The sequence below is a fragment of the Megalopta genalis genome, chromosome 13 (assembly GCF_051020955.1).
Source record: "Megalopta genalis isolate 19385.01 chromosome 13, iyMegGena1_principal, whole genome shotgun sequence".
Classification (NCBI taxonomy): domain Eukaryota; kingdom Metazoa; phylum Arthropoda; class Insecta; order Hymenoptera; family Halictidae; genus Megalopta; species Megalopta genalis.
Genome location: NC_135025.1, coordinates 2,767,423 through 2,781,299, shown reverse-complemented (window position 1 = coordinate 2,781,299; position 13,877 = coordinate 2,767,423). Strand labels below are relative to the sequence as shown.

Below are 13,877 nucleotides of genomic sequence, written 5' to 3'. Positions count from 1 at the left end.
TATTTCGGAACCAATATTATGCTAATACGCGTTGCACCCGTCGCAAGAAACATGGATGTAAAGATCCGCCGGGGCCCGTGTGTCTCGGCCTTTTGAATAATTCCCGCGCTGGCTCTCGACCGAGAAATATTAGATACGGTCACCAGGATGGATGCGGGAACGGATTTTCGGGGATACGCGCGAAGATGGTCCTCGGTTTAGCGTGTTTAATCAGGCTGTTTACTCTTGTAATTCTGAGTTTTTAAACGTTAGGCTATAAACGCGGTCTATCATCGATTTTCAGGGTCGCTTTAATCCTTGCAACATTAACGACGGTCGATTAACAAATACTGGTCGAGCATTTATTGGAAAATGGACTACTTTGACATTTAAAGGTTATTTCCGAACTTTTATATATATTTAATCATACCACTCTGTCCTTTAAACGGTTTCTAAAATATTCCACCAAATATATTTTCCATCGAAGGTCGATTTTAGATCAATCTTTTAATTAAAAAGTACATCGCTTTGTAATTGAAAAATTCTTCTAACGTAAAAGGTTCGTAAAATATTTGATAGAAATTTTTCCACCCCTTGCTTTGTAGGTTCGATAGATAAATAATGGCAGTCGCAAAAAATACGTGTCAAATATTTTTACAAATATTCTTTCCCAGCCGCGATTGCATTAATATCTGCGGATGTCGTTTCGGTATATTCGTCCTGTAACCGTCGTTCGTTCGTTTTCGCGAAACACCCGCAAAGCTTGTCAGACAAGTGACACACGCCAATTTTGCAGCGCTTTTAGTATGATATAGTGCTCGGAAAAAAATATCCGACGTGTATTTTTTTACATCAGCAATCGTCCATTTTGAAAGGATGAAAATTGTCCGCAAATTTGGGGGATGCGAAAAGTGTTCGATGACGCGATCTCTCGCGAACCATCGATCCCTGCAAAATAAATTTATATTTGCAAATTGTACAGTCTGGAAGAGATAATTGTGGAGTATCAACAAGCGAAGAAAAACATTGATTCGACAAAATCGCGTTCATCCCCGATCTCTGCAATTTAATCCGCCTTTTAATATTTGTAGAATTTTTACTGGAAACACAGAAGAATGAACTAACGTGGAACACGATAGAATTTCAATAATTTTCTCATCGTTGCTACCAAATAATAAAAAAGATGCGCATTCGCGAAATTCGCGGCGCAGACGATGGAAATTGCGTGCGCGTCGCCACGTCGACCTGACAGCGCCCTTTCGTCACGTACACGTGACGCCGTCCGGGGAAAAATGAATCCTCCCGGTTAGATAGACTGAAATATCTTCCCGACCGCCGTTGAATATCTAAATAAGCGGCGACGCGAAGACGCCGTCTCGCGTCGCGACGCGTTATCGTTTAATCGAACGCCGAATCGAGGCTGTCCGCGCCGGGAGCCCGACGCTCCGAGGAAATTGTGATTTATGTCGCGGATCTCAAGGCGAACCGGTGGCGAACAATCTCGACGAGGTTAGAGAAGTGTCTGATTCGGTATTTATGGTTTCACGGCGTCGATTGCGCCAATTTTTCGCGATTCCTTCGCGTCGATGTATTTCGAACGCCGAACGGGGCGAACCCGATCGAAACGACTCCGTCATCGACAGACGAATCAATTCACCGCCGAGATTTATAATTCGACGTCGGTCGTGGCAATTCTCGTCCTCGTACGTTATTCGAGAACACGTTCGCTTTCGATACTTTTCAGCATGTTTATCTCCTATGGGGGCTTTACTCCGAGTAATTTCACCCCGTGCAGCCTTTATTTAACCTTTGGAACGACCGTTGATTTATCGTGCCTGAAACTAGCTTTTTCATGTGCACGCAAACTATTTGCGTTTTGTACCATGAACGTTGAATCGTTACGTAAATATATGGAAGAGAAAAATTTCATCTATAAATTAAGAAATATCTGGCAACGAGCTTACCAGCATTCGACAATTTTCGCGATTATCGGTTGATTTATAGAATTTTAAGTTAATTTCGCTGCTTTGGGAATATATTATATACACGGTGGAACGTAGGAAACGTTCGTGGACGTTTACGGGGCTTCGGATTTATAAAATTCAATGTTAAAAGGGCCGCGTGGACGGCAGCCGGCTATAAAATATGAGAAACAGTGTTTCGCAGAATTCATGAATACTTCTCCGAAGCCTGCTGCGACGTGGCCTAATTTTTTCTCCGCCGCGACGCCGCGAGCGTCGGTAATCAACGCACTCGGCCGAACCGAATAGATGAATAAATTCCGGCGACTTATTTAGCAAACGTATCGCCGTTCCTCCGGTATGCGGGCTGCCGCAAATAATTCATAGTAATCGTACTCACGGAACGGGGCCGCCTATCATGTTCGCGAGCAGAAGCAGATTGTCGGACTTACCTGAAACAGAAATAGAAGAAAGCTCGATTACAGTCACGCTACGATTCGACTTCCCTGGTACAAATTACTACTCCGATTTTAAACGGTATTCGGTGTAGTTCCAGTCTCGATCTACGAGCCGCTCGACGGACGGAGCAAGAAGAAACGCGAAATCGGATCGTTTCGAACTTATTGTAACTAAAGATGGGGCAAACGGAAGACCGCTTAACGGATGCTTTGTCCCAGGTCCATGCTTCGCCAGAAGAGGGCTTTATCGTGTACTCGGCGAAAGGAACATTGCCAGCTACTCGAGAACGATACCTTCAAGAATACATGTATACATATAAACGCTTACCTGGCTGACGTGCTCAAAAATTTAATACCGCTGCCACTGGAAAGTGGACGGAGTTTACTCTTTGGTCTTTCGAACCTTCGCGCTCGCGAAATTTTAGTACCGGTTCGCTCTTCGTTGAATTTATTCTTTTCTATGGAAGGGCGGTTTTAGACCAATTTATATTCTTAAGAAGGCAAAGCACCTGCAACCCCTATTTTTCTTTATTTTCGGTTCGCGTTTCCCCCTGCAATTTATACAGTCTCGAGAAATTAAAGCGTTTCTCTATATTCGTTTATCATATATATTCTTGTTTAAAAAAATCTGCCGTTTGCCGCAAACGGTCCAAAAAGTTGGAGCCAACCCCATCCCCGAGCGATCCTTTTGCAAGGTCCGCTATCAACCCACCGATAAGAAACCACGCCGGCTACGCAAACTCTCGATCGACGAGGCACAGCAACCCCGCTTTCAATTGTTCCATTCAACCCCCGTCAGACTTTTTGCCGGAACGAGCGTTGGCGGTCCGGTTTTTTTTCCACCGCAGATAGGTTGCACCATGTCGGCGCGTTTCCCCCCCCGTCGCGGCTTTCAACCCTTGTTTTCCCTGGCGGTGTGTCCCGTGAAACCTCCGGGTCACCGCTATCGACTGGCAGTCTCCTCTCGTTTAGCGCAATCCAGCCGACCGGTGATTAAAAGTGTGCTACCCTGGGCTGGTCCAGCCTGTGCCAGGGACCATGGTCGAAGCCGTGTACGCGCGAAACGCTCCGGCAAACGTATTCCCTATCGGCGGATTGCTCGCGTTCTGCCAGATTAGATGGCCGGTTCTCGCTTCGATCGCCGCGGCCGCAGCCTCGACGCGGTGGAAAAGGTCGATACGTTGCGAATGGGTAGATCGTCGCGAATAGCCATTACGGTTCGTGTCTCCAGCTCCGGGAGCTTTTCCTCCGGTATTTCGAAGATAATCGTGCGCGCGGAGGGAGGAAACGCGTCGGCTCTTCGCCGGTGGATTGCTCGTCTTCCGCCAGCCAGCGGTAGCCGGCTCTTCCTTTCATCGGGCAATCGTGGCTGCTCGATACCCGGGGAGGGTTAAGACGTCGAACGGTGGAAAAGGGAGCGAAACCTGCTCCGGGCGAAGGTAACTCGCAGCGCAGAGTTTGATCGAAGTCTAGCGCGCGTACGCGGGAAACCATCGAATAGATGCCCCCCGGGGGATCGTTGCTCCGGGAACGTTTGCTTCCTGCCCACGGAGCAGTGAATTTTGGAGATGTTTCCGGGCTTTCAGGATTATTGTTCCCGGACTCGGTCTTGTCGCTACCGTGTACACCTCTTTCGCCCGGCGCCCGCTTTCCGGGTGAACGGGTTTATTCCGATACGGTGTCGGGCCGCTGCGGTTAGGCGACCCCAGCTGTTGATGCTATCCACGGTCTGGAGTCTATCTACGGATCTTCGAGCCGGGCTCCTCCGTGGAAACCGTCTACCAACCGAGGCTGGAATTCTTGAACCTTGGTGTCGTATTCTCTCACCCGAGGGATTATTATTTTGTTGCGCGTTTCACGGTGCTCGTTCGAACTACTCGTTCGAGTTTATGTCGGGGAATTTTGTCGAGCCGGCTTTTTGGCGAATTGGTGCCATTAGAAGCAGAGGGGGGAGAGACGGTTCTAGGTGCTTCGGATGTAGCGTACACGGTGCTTACGAATTATGGAAGCTGTGGAACAAAATGTACGAGATAAAAGTTCGGAGAAATTGGAGCCGAGAAAAGCTAGGAAACGTTGTGGAAACCGTAGAAAAATCGTAGGTCCTATGGAAAGTGCTGGCGAGTCCGTGCGAAACGGTTTATAGAATCCATAGGGAAAAATTGTAGGACGTTCGTTCGTGGCACCGATAACAAAATTTTATAGATAGTTTTAAAAAATTCTACGGAGGTTTGCCTTTCTTCTAACAGCGTGTCGACAGCGATCTCGGCGACGGATTAAGTCTTGCCTAGCCAAGCTGAGCGGACCGTCCCGAATTCATTAAAACGACGGAACTCGAGAAAACTGAAAGATCAACTTTCTCTCGGCCAGAGTTTACTGTACCACGCGATATATTGCGCCGACGGCGATAGAAGATCGCAAAGACTTTGGCCGTGCGTCATTGTTAAGCGAAGACTTCCGGCCCCGAAGTAAGCCAGCGCTGAAATTCTCGTGGAACTTTCTGCCCGGACCGAAATATATCGTTGAAGTTTCGTCAACCTGAAAAACTCATCGGCAACTTTGCTCTGCGAAATCGAGTTATGGGAAAGAAAACGACCGGCGCCGAAATCGGGGGAACGATCGTGGTACTCGGCGAATTTAATCAGCTCCGACAAAAGATTCTGGTAATTTCAAGGAACAATTCCTTTCTCTTCTCGGAAGAGACTCGCCTCTCGTACGATCCACCGATCTCCGCGGTCAATTATATTTGCAAGGATATACGTATATAAAAATTCGAAGTAGCAACTATTTTGTAATTATTGTTCGCCGACGCTCCGAGCGTTGCTTTTAATTAAACGCTGCTCCATCGAAGCGTTTCGCGCGTCGTCCGTAATTCAATGAAGATCGAACCGTGAATCGGCAAATGCTGAAACGGTCACCGTCTCCGTCCAAACGGAGGGAAAGGAACGAAGCCTCGAGTCTTCGATCGATTAATAGACTTCGATATCGGTGCCGGCTCTCCCTTAATTATTTCTCGTCGGATACGAACGAGGGAACGATGCTCTGCGCCCGGCAGCTCGACTTCGCGAAGCTGAATTCGGTTTATCCCGTCTAAAGAAGCGTCCGAACGAAATCAAAAACGTGGCGGACGGTCGATTAATTAGATCGGGAGGGAATCGATCGACCGGCTCGCGAGAGCGGGAGGGGGGCAATTATTCGCCGCTCTCCAATTAAGAGGGCGCGTCTGGAAGCTGCGAAACGCCGGCGAATTAAACCGAACTAATTGTGCCTGCAGCTAATTAAAACAACGCCGTCGTAAAGTTGCTCGGACCCCTTCGGTGAAAAGCGCCCGGGAAAGTATGCGCCGTTCAAGGAACAGGCAAGTGTAAAGTTCCCGTTTCGCGAAGTCGACGGAACTCTTCATCGGTTCCGGTCGGACACCGGCGTATTTCGTATTTTCGCGTTCTTCGGATTCCGGGGGGACTTTGAGCAACCCGTTCCCCGATCCCGGCTCGAGTTTCCGATTTAATTACGAATTCGCGAGGAAATTTTTCCGCCGGGAAATATGTTTCGCCGAATGTGGGTTTGTAGGTTCGCGAGACACGACCTTCGCGAGAAACGTCTTGTTTCGGATGCGCTGGAAGTCGTAATGAAATTGCATTCGAGGAACGCGCCGACAAAGTATCGCAACGTTGCAACTTTCGGTGGAATTTTTTCGGCCGCTTCTTCGCCTTTCGATCTGTAACCATTGTACAAAGCTCGACATTTTGTTCCAGTCTTTTCAACGATTTTTTTTTAGTTTGTTCGTACAATTAGTTCTTAGTTGAAATAATTTGTGAAAAGTGTGATCATAAGGCTTCTACAAATATATCATTAATCCGATATCATCGTAGAATAATCGTAAGCAAAGCGAAAGGGACATTTACGTAATTACGTATCGGTAATTACAAATTACATATTATATTTTACATACGACCAATTACAAATTTTCATCGTTCGTCTTTATTGTACGAATTACGAAATTGATTGAAATTCGATTTCATCGTATCGCGTGTACAAACGAACGAAACGCGTGCAATTTTCTGGCAAAAACGTTGGTATTTCCCGTTAATTATCGATGGACATTCGCCTGCCTCTCCATCGACGATAATCGGTGCAGCTCTTTCAACGACACGGATTCGCGAATCGCGGCGAGTGATTGATGCGGTCGACGCGCGATTAGATTCGACCGGTCTAATCCCAGGAGCAGAAGCGGCTGCAAATTGCCACGCTAATGGAAGATGACGTTGTAAAATACAACGGGCTTCCGGAAGATGAATCCTCGGAAGACGAAAATAAATCATCGCCCATACGAAATTGAATCATCCGCGTCAGCCCGTCGTGCAGCGTCCTTCCATCCGGAGGACCGTACGCTCTCGCGAAACTTTCCAAGCTCGATCTCGGGTCTTCGATATTTTAAAAATTTCACGCGGTCCGTTCAATTCCAAGTTCTCTTCCCGCGGAGCATCCCGTCGTTTCGAAATTAGCGTCTGTCTCGATTAAAGTATGGGAAAGGCAACGAGACTATAAATACGTTGGTTCGCGTCGCTCCATGGAAGAAAGAGGAATCTTGGAGGTTTAAATAATTTCGACTCGTTTCCTACGGATGTTTGCCAAGTTGTCGTTCGATTACTACGACTAACAGACAAATTCGGGGAAAATTTCATCCGCGAATATAACGTATTTCGATCAATTTCCGACGCCGAGGAGCTCGATTCTCGACACGACGTTAAAGTAACCGCGTAACCGTGTTGTTTGCCCGAAGCGATCGAAGAGATTTCCCCTGTATCCATATTATCAGCCGCGCTAAGCCACCGAATCCAACGATCGGTGTTTTCCAGGGACACCTCTGGAGCAAAGGCTCCGGATCGATGTCCCGTCTCGCGCTCAATTAGGGGCGCATCTGCGATATCGCAGCAGCATTGGTAGCACGCACGGTGGTCGGGACCACGACGGCACATTAACGCAAGTGGCATCGGGTTTGCACGCGCCATCAAGCCGTGGCCATTGTCAGGCGTCCGCGAAACGATTATCCCCCGACTGCTAATCAGCGATTCATATATCTGTCCCCTGGAGAGATAGAGAGAGAGAAGGAGTCGGAACTAGAGAGAGATAGAGAGGAGAGGTCCAGCGAAACAGGTGCCAACTGTTTGTCGGAGTATCGATGGAGCCGTACAATCGGGAAATCGCAGGATCGACTGGGCTCGGACCAACCCGAGGAAATGTCCGGGAACACGCGGCGCGGCGGGAAGATGGTGTGCGTGCGCCGAAGACAATCACGGTGAAACCCTTTGGGCCAATATTGACGCAGCCTGCTATCGCAATAATGGACAGACGCGCGGGGATAACGCGATGCCGCGTATATTACGCTCGTGCCCGTGTTTAGACAGTTGCACGCGTGTGCACGCCACGGACTCGTCCATTGTCTAGCCTTCCTACACCTCTCCCTCCCTCTCTCTCTCTCTCTCTCTCTCTCTCTCTCTCTCTCTCTCTCTCTCCTATCTGGACGCCTCTCTGGGTGTCCCTCTCCCTCTCCCTCTGTCTGCCTCTGGGTTTATGTATACACACACCGGACACGCGTAGAGACTGGTCCAAGAACCGGACCGTTCGAGCCCGGCCACCCTTTCCAGCTCGTTTAGACGGGATTCGAGAAATAGACCCCCGGTGTTTTCAGAGGATGGGGTTCGCATTTGTTTACCGCGGCCGTCTTCGAAGCGACACCGCCCCCGCGCCGGCCTCCGCTCGCTGTCTTACCGGCAAATGGGATTTCTGTGTTGACTGGCTTTTGTCGGACAGAACTATGGATCCGGATCGATATTTAGCCCCCGGACGGTAGTTGTCGCGGAGCGACGGGTCATCGATGTCGGGGTTGCTAGGCGGAGGGATTACGATTTTGGAGGGGATTTTTGAAGAATCGGAGTTCGATGGGACAGGTTGGACAGAGGGTGACTTTGGTTCGCAACGAGAGGGTCCTGCCGTTTCAACGGAGCTGGTAGCTTTGTTGCTCCGCGTACGTGGATCGGCGAGTCTTTATCGGATTTTAACTCCGTGTAACAAATCGACGCGATCGGTCGGAAGCAGCGATCGATTAGTTCGAGGAGCACGTTAGACGCGACGAGCTCCTCGAAACGAACGAAGAGAGACCCTTCCGTTTATAATTAAAATATAAACGCGATATTGTCCAGAGAACGGACATTCGGAAAGATTTCCTCGAGGATCTAGAAACAAGGAATCGGTAAAAGAATCTAATCTAGACCGTGCATCTTGTAGCTTCCGAATAAATTTTCAAGATAGCTCGAACCGTTGACCTTCGATCTTAAAAAGACTAGTAGAAAAATGCCGGAACATTAATCTTCATAATCTTCCTGCACCGTTCTTTAAAATACTTTTAACCGTTGATCTTCAGTTTAAAAAAGACTACTGGAAAATCGACGGTACATTAATCTTCGTAATCTCGTTTTTCGCTCGTCGGTTTCTGTGAAAAATGCATCAAATTCACGGTACAATTTATTAAATCCAACCGAACATCGCTGCGTTCTCGACGGTAACTACGCGGGCGCGCGCACGCGCGACGCATTTTATGCGATCTATCGTTCGCTAATTTTTCTCGCGATTGCTGCCACGTTCGTTGCACGTTGCACAAAGTTTAATACATTTGTAGAGTACAGCTCGCGCTAATTCCATTCGCGATTGTAACGAACGGTTGCCGATATAAAATAATTTGAGGTATTCGACGACCACCGCAAAAATGAAACGCTTCAAAAATTTCGTTCCCCGATGCAGCCGCGACCGGAATCCACCGTCCGAATTCGCATCGCGTTTCCGAAGAAGATAATTCCCGCTGAAAACACTTATCTCGTCGGAAGGAACGAGCGACGCGCGCGCGGAATGCCCGACGTTTCCGCGTGTGTCAGGCGCTAAAGTAAGGTTCGCGTGAGCTCGAAACGACGTGGAAAAATGCCTGGAGCTTGTCCGAGGAAACTGGACGGACGCAGGCAACGACGATTAACGCTCGGCGGCGTTGAACGACCCGGAGGAATCCTTGAAACGGCGCGAAAGGTGCGGCGGGAAGCCAGAAAAGAGGCCTCCGTCTTCAAAAACAAATTCATATTTCACAGCGGAAGCCCCGGAACGGCCACGCTCGACTCCGCTCGGCTCGCGCGAGGGAGGAGGCCAGATAAAAGTGAAATACGCGGGCTCGCTATTGAAACACGGCAGCCGCGATAAAGATAAACGAGGAGAGAAACCGAGACGGGGAATCTCGGCCCGTTCGTCATTCGACGACCTCCCTTTGTCTCCTGTGATTACGATAGATCAGTTTCGACGACCGCTTATTCCGTTAGAATCCATTCCCTTCGACCGAGGCGATAAATTTGTCGCGAGCTACTTTCCCTCCGAGCGTGTTCGCCTCGCGAGACGTTCGACCGAACGCGTCTCGTGGCTCGAGGGGACTGCGATATTCTCCGGCAAACAAATTTTTGCGGGCTCCTAAATCAGGGTTCGGGATAAACGACTCGAATCGTTCAACCACCCCGCTCCCCCCTTCCGTCTCGAAATTTTATTCCATCTTCGAGCTCGCAGAACTTCCGCGCGCGAGGCTTTCTTCGATCGACTCTTGTCGCACACAGAGTCTGCAGTTTTTATGGATTAAACGCGTACGAAAAATCATCGACGCGGACAATTTTCATTCCGCGTTCGAGTACCCGGTATTCGAAGACGTTCGCGGTCATCGAAACGGTCGAAAATCGACGTCCACCGGCAATTAGTATTTAGAAAGTGGAGTCCGGTACGGGAAACGTCGCGGGTGGTGCATGCGAAGTCGCATTCCCTCATAATGTATGCGGTGCAGCGCTTTATGCGCCAGGTGCCGGTAGTTATATTGTACGCTGTTCTCTCGCCCCTCCGTCCAACCGGTCCCTGTACACACAACAGGAGCAGTCCTCTCGGCCCCCGCGTTTTCTTTCCGTGAAACACGTCGTCGTCCGTCGGTTCCCGAAAAATAAACGTCCGGCGCTCGGGTGAACAGGTGCGAATCTTCGTCGCGCCCCCGAAGACGCTCGGGTACGCGGAGAATTTTTAACGAGGAACGCGTGTTGTCTGTCCGACCGCGTGAAATATTAGGGGGAACTGGAAATAGTGACGGGTTTACGCGTCCGGCCCCTTCTCGTTTCTCCGCGCGGCGGCGTCTCGCGGCGTCTCGCGGCGTCTCGCGGCGTCTCGCGGCGTCTCGCGGCGTCTCGCGGCAGCCTCGATAAATATTCATTGTTTGCCGAGGCTGCCTCCTTTGTTGCTCGATCGTCTCTGGATGAGAACATCGTTTCGATTTGACGAAGAGCCGACAGCCTCGGTTTTCAGCGAATCCTGTTCAACGTTCCGTTCGAAGGTACTCGAGACGTTATCGATGTCTCGCGAGGCCGACGATCGCTACGAGTGTTTGTCCGATTCGAAGGCTCGCGACGACCCGGAATCGTCGGAGGTAGCTCGTTCGAGCGATTCCGAAGACGTTCGTCCGCTTTGGAATTTCATTTCGTCGTAGACTCGTGTCGCGTGGACTCTTTTTCTTCGAGAAAACGAAACGCGTCCTTCGGTATCTCGGAAGTAAACGACTTCGTCGTAGACTCGACGGTGAATCGAAGGAAGGCGGACCAGAAGCTAGCCGTTCGCGGAACCGTAGGGCCTGTAAAAGGCTGATAGCCGGCATTTTTGCAATCAACAGGTCCGGGAAGTTATAAGAACGCCGAACGAGCGACTCGAAAGCCGCGGAGCAGGGTACGGACGCGGTTCTGTTTTGTAGCAGCGGGAATGGAGCGTTAGGTGAGAAATCTTTAACGAGGCCAAACAAGGGACCAGACTGCTCCCGTTCCACGGGATCGCGCTCCCCTAATGGCGCGCTTTCAGACGAATCCTCGGGATAACGGCGCGGCTAATGTGAAAATACAAATCTTAACCGGCGCGTCAACGCTGCAGGTGAAAGCGGCGGAAGCCGGCGAGCTTGGAACTGTTATTGCAACCGTGCAAATTTGACTGTCGGTATTATCTCCCAATTTGCAGGCTCGCGCGATCCCTGGGAATCTCCGGAACCAGCTTCCGTCGGATTCCGTTATCGGCTTCGAACAATCCTTTCGGCGGGCAGATTTTTCTCATCGAGACACGAATAATGCTCGATCGACCTTCGAAGGACCGACCGGCGTGATAATTAGAAAAAATCATTTCGATCCGAACACCGTATGCTCGATTACGATCCGATCGATCACCGCCTACGCCTTGTAACGTCGGCTAATTGAAACTGGGAGCACAATCGAAGCTCGGTGAATCAGAGTGCCACTGTGCTAATTAACAGAAACAGTTAACACAGCGGCTAATGCTCACCAATCAATACGGCTGGATATCTGTACAGGCTAACAGAATTAACACTGTCAATTATTAACAGCCGCTCCGGGGTGACATTTCAAATTAACCCAATAATTAGATGATCTCTCTCTCTCTCACTTTGTGTGTGTGTGTGTGTGTGTGTGTGTTTGTTTGTTTGTGTGTTGGTCGCAGCGTTTCTTTCGACTGTGTTCAGTCGAAACCGTATTCTATTATTTTCGGATGAGATATTGCTCCAAAGTATAACCAGTTAGCGTGTTTTTGATGCTAATCACCGAACCGACGTCGTAAAATCTGACTCGGGTCGACTTCTCCGAGGACTTTAATTGATGGTTCGGGAATCGATGACCGTTTAGCGGTCACAGAAGCAGCCCCCGACCGGCTGTTACCTCGTCTAGAGCAACGTTTCAAAATCGAGGAGCGACGCGACTCGACGCGGGTTCGTTGCGAGACGGTCGATAATTAAAAACACGGAGCGGCGCGCTCGTCGGATATCTCGCGTAGAATTATTCCGCGGCGAGAAATCGATCGAGTAAACAGGAATTTCGAAGCGTTCGTCGGACAGGGGATCGTTGAACAACGGTTGCCGGCGCGTTTGAAATAAAATCTTGTCCCGCTCGCGCAACAGGTGAGCCGCGATATTTCACGTTTCGGAAGTAATCTCGCGTTTACCGCACGATTGTGCAGGCATAAAACGGCAGACAATGGTGTCGAAATTAGAATTGCAAGGTTCGGTGAAAGCGTTTCGCCGCGATCCGGCTCTCGCGCGACCGATTAACGAGCCTCTCGGCTCTATTTCGCGTCGATTCGAGGCCAGCCCGAATGCAGGGGGTTTTCGGTAATCGCGAAACAAAAGGTACCCGCGAATTCGAACACGATACGCGTAGATACCGCCGAACGGCTTTAACAAAGACGCGCGCAATTTTAGATCGATTTCTCGCCGAATTATCGTTATCGCGTTCCGGCCAAAACGAAGATCTCCTTTAAAACGTCGATTACGGAATTTGTGCCGTGCGCGGGCCACCGAAGGCGGCGATTGCCCTAAAATTCGCGGTCGAACGCCGGCCGTCGTTACGGGCATCCGGCGTCCGTGTCTCCCCGCATAAATCCCATCGGTATCGAGTGATTTTTTTGAAACCGAGTCGTCGATGCAACGATAATGCAGCCGGTGGCCTCCGCCCGGTCCTCCGGTCGTTACGTTTCTTCTGCACCGGCTCTCTATTAAATGCCGGGTATAAAATTGTAGGTTATGGCCGGGCCATTACTCAGACGTCCACGGCAGAGAGCGGTGCCCCGGCTGGATCGCTGAATGAAATGAGTTTCGGCCGCATTAAGGTCGTGTAAGTACCAATCCCGTTCTTCCAGTTCCAGGCCCGCCTCGGTCCGGTTGCGGTCTCGAACGGGGAACGGGTCTGTGCGCGCGGTCTCTCCGCGCGGATTCTGCGAGCGTGTGTACGTGCAAAGAAACACGGCCCGAACAAAATCGGTCGTCGGGTTATAAATTGCCCGCGGTGCTCCGGCCATTCAGTAAAACGCTCAAGGTCTCCGGAGTCCTTGGCGAGCGCGGCGCGTCGCGATTCCACGCCGCGCCAATTAGCAAAGCGATGCGCACCGAGTCGTCGGCGACGATTAGCCGGATTAATTGGGACGATCGATCCTAGCTAACCGTAGTCCGAGTTCTTTGGCTCTCGTTGGTTTTTGCGTGCGAACTACGACGATTATTCGTTTCGCGAAACGTTACAAAATGTGTTACAAAATACGGTAGAATTCCGATTATAATTCGATCGAAACAAGATCGACGGTGTCGCAGCCAAATAACTGATTTATATATCATCTACGATATTATCGTGGTCTGACCTACAGGAATTGCTACTTCGTTCCAACTATTTACGAACGGTCTACGAGAAGCAAAAATACCTGCAAAAAGACCGGCGAGCAGAAATGTGCGCGACTCTAAACATCGCCGACTGTGTACGCGCTAATGAAACACAGTAGCGGAGAATTTACAAATTAAGAAAGTCGACGAAGTTTTCTCGGAGCCCGGTGCTCGCAAACAGGTGCGCGCAATTTGAATACAGGGAGGTCTATCGCCCGG

The 13,877-nt window shown here is 49.9% G+C and overlaps 1 protein-coding gene across 3 annotated transcripts in view; it reads right to left on the bottom strand.

Annotated features, from left to right (window-relative positions):
• Positions 1 to 13,877, bottom strand: part of sli (slit guidance ligand) — a 450,605-nt gene that overhangs the window by 242,863 nt on the left and 193,865 nt on the right. The gene's annotated exons all lie outside the window — the stretch shown is intronic.